The sequence below is a fragment of the Arachis ipaensis genome, chromosome B02 (genome assembly GCF_000816755.2).
Source record: "Arachis ipaensis cultivar K30076 chromosome B02, Araip1.1, whole genome shotgun sequence".
Taxonomy (NCBI): Eukaryota; Viridiplantae; Streptophyta; class Magnoliopsida; order Fabales; family Fabaceae; genus Arachis; species Arachis ipaensis.
Window position 1 is genome coordinate 68316045 of NC_029786.2, and position 3601 is coordinate 68319645.

The 3601-nt window shown below is 36.0% G+C and overlaps 1 pseudogene; it reads right to left on the bottom strand.

Annotated features, from left to right (window-relative positions):
* Positions 1–3601, bottom strand: part of LOC107625408 — a 39895-nt pseudogene that overhangs the window by 1605 nt on the left and 34689 nt on the right.

Consider the following 3601-nt stretch of genomic DNA (forward strand, 5'->3'; position numbering starts at 1 on the left):
TTTTAAAAAATTATTTGAAGTATTTATCAAAGAGTTAAAAAAATAATTTTTTTTATAATAAAAAGTTGTTTATCACTCCCCCTTTTAAAATAAGTATTTTTGTTATTTTTTATGAAATGATCTTGCCCTTAGTTATCAAAAATGTCCAATTCCATATACCCACCCCAATATTGTCAGACACGCCTTCTCAAAAATAAGATTCAGTTAGTCTTTCAATTTAACCCTCACTCATACCCATTAACCCACTTCTATCTAATTCTTTCTTTTCTCCAACAACCTATTCTTCTTCCTCTCTGTCGTGTCCTAACCAACTTGAATCCATAACCACCGAATCTATTTCAAGTCACACACCCTCCCTTCCTTCCGCAATAGACACTAGTCTACCATCAGCTCTTTATCTCATGTCACCTTCCTCATCACCTGAGCAACCTCGTCCTCGTCATTCCGAACGACCTCACTGACCTCCAGCATATCTCTCTGATTACTTGTGCAATTTCTCACTCACCTCCACAAATCTCTCTCCCATCAAAGTACTGGTATCCTCTATCTTCAGTTATGTATTTTTTTTCTCTTTCATCTTCTCATCATAAGTTTCTTTTATCTCTACATTCTGATGTTGAGCCAAAGTTTTTTAAAGATGTCAATCAACACTCTAATTGGGATAGTATTATGAAAGATGAGATAGAAACTCTTGAGTTGACAAAACTTGGTGTCTTGTTGATTGTCCTGCAGGTGTTAAGTCGGTTGGTTGTAAATGGGTCTATCACATCAAACGCAAGCCTGATGGTTCAGTTGATCGATATAAGGCACGCCTTGTGACTAAAGGATTCACCCAAACTTAAGGTGTTGATTTCTTTAAAACCTTCTCCCTTGTTGTCAAGCCTACCACCATCAAACTAGTTTTGGCATTGGCCTCTTGAAGAATTGGCCTATACATCAGTTGAATGTCAATAATGCTTTCTTACATGAAAATCTTTTTGAAGATGTTCATATGACTCTGCCACCCAAGTTTTACATCTCCTTGACCGAATCAACGTTGCAAGTTGCTGAAGTCATTGTATGGTTTACGACAATCTAGTCATATGTGGTACGACAAACTTTCTCATCTTTTACTATCTCATGGATACCAGCAGACCTTCTACTTATAGTCTATTTGTTAAATTCACTGACGCTCAAATTTCTATCCTTCTAGTCTATGTTGATGACATTATTCTCATTGGTAATTCTATTTCTGAACTTGCTGCCATTAAGTCTACTTGTACCAATACTTCTGAATTAAGGACTTGGGTCCATTAAAATATCTTTTGGGTATTGAGGTTGTTTAATCAGCGAAAAAAATTTGTTTATCTCAGAGAAAATACTGTCTTGATCTTTTAGAGGATTCTAGTTTAGTAAGTGCTAAACTTGTCTATGATTCAATGGACAGTGCTACAAGACTATATCAAGATAATAGTCCCCTGCTATCTGACCCTTTTGTTTATCGCTATTTAGTTGGCCATCTTATCTATCTCACCACTACCCGACTAGACATCATGTATAACACTCAACAATTAAGTCAATTTATGGCATCTCTCACTGACTCTCATCTTCAAACTGCCAAGCGTGTGTTACGATATTTGAAAACTAGTCCCGGTAAAGGGTGTTTTTTTCCAAGAGAATAAAAAATTCAGCTTCTTGGCTTTAGTGACTCTAATTGGGCCAGATGTTCTGACACTCGGCGATCTTTAACATGCTATTGTTTCTTTTTGGGCAACTTTTTAATCTCTTGGAAGACCAAAGAACAAACCGTTACCCGCTCATCCACTGAAGTAGAATATCGTGCACTGACCAATACAACTTGTGAACTTCAATGGATACTAAATGTGTTACAATTTTTACACATCTCTTCTATCCGCCCACCAGTTTTATATTGTGATAATTAGAGTGCACTTCATATTGTTGCTAATCCAATTTTTCATGAACTCACAAAACATTTAGAGGTTGATTGTCACTTGGTTTGACAAAAATCTCAAGTTGGAGTTATGAAACTTCTCCCCATTTTCTTGTCTGGGCAGCTAGCTGATATCTTCACCAAGCCTTTGTCTCCTCAGCCCTTCCATCTTAATCTTAATAAGCTCGGTGTTCTTGACATCTTTCATCCTCCAACTTGTGGGGGCGTATTAAACTACTCTTCCATCTTAGCCCATGACAACAACAAAGAAGTCTCACACCGTCCCATAAATTCAGCCTAATTAAATTAATTTGGTTACATTGCCAACTTATATATTTATCTTTACCTTTGTAAGTTTTACAATCAAGAAATACATAACACAACCTTCTTTATCTTTGCATACTCCTTGGGTACTCTTTAAGTTTTATTATTATGATGGTTCACAAGTTGTGTAAACCATCATTCTTTTTCTTTTAGAAACAAAATATGCTTATCTTTTTTTTAAGTTTATTATGCTTATCTTTCTCTAACAGAATCATCTAGAGATTTTGGTTATTTTAACTATTTTAAAATTTATAATCAGTTTAGTATAAATAGGTAGCATTGTTCTTTATATTAAATACAATAAAAGTTCTTCATCTTTTTTTTATTATTCTTTCATAGTTTTATTTTGGTATCAGAGTCTTGGTATCCTGTTTGAGGAGCATATATAAGCTATCATCTTTCCACTGAGAAATCACCATGCTTCTTTTTCATCCATGTTGTTTACCTTGTTCTTGTTATTGATTTGATACTTTCTCACTGCACCAAATAATCCATCCTTTTCGTCTTATCCTTCTGGGTCCAATAGACCTAAAATTATCACCGTTGGAGCTGCAACAAACCGCCACACGCCTCCTCCTTCCACCAGTTTCGTCTGCGCTTCATTTTTGCAGTTCCTTCTACACTTCCTTCCCGTAGTTCCGTGTTCTATCTACGCTTCCTTCCCAGAGATCCGTCTGCGCTTCCCTCCTGCAGTTTCATTTGCGCCTTCTTTCGTCAGTTTCGTCGATGGTTTTTTCTGGCAATTCCGTCTACGCTTTCTTCCGGCAGTTCCATCTGTATTTTTTCCGGCAATTTCATCTGCATTCTGTTTCAGCAGTACCGTCTGCACTCTTATCACGCTCTACGAACTTTCTGAAGATCACTTTTACCGTGCTCTACGCGCTCTCTAAAGATCGCTGCTTGCTCTCTCTCCCTTAAGCACAATATCTCCTTCTATGTTTCTGCCGCCGGAAGCCCTAGCTCCACTGCACACATCTCCCTCTGTGTCACCGCGCTGCACACATCTTCCTCAATCATTTCATCAGATCTTATCCAAACTGTGGATTATTGACATCTTCCATCCACTAGCTTGTGGGGCGTATTAAACCATCATCCTTTTTCTTCTAAAAACAAAATTTGTTATGCTTATCTTTTTCTAAATTTGTTATGTTTATCTTTCTCTAACAGAATCATCTAGAAAATTTGGTTGTTTTAACTATTTTAAAATTTGTAATCAATTTAGTATAAATAGATAGCATTGTACTCTATATCAAATACAATAAAAATTCTTCATCTTTTATTTTCTTATTCTTTCATAGTTTTATTACATATTCTCTATAAATTAGTAAAAAAATTTATTCTTTATCA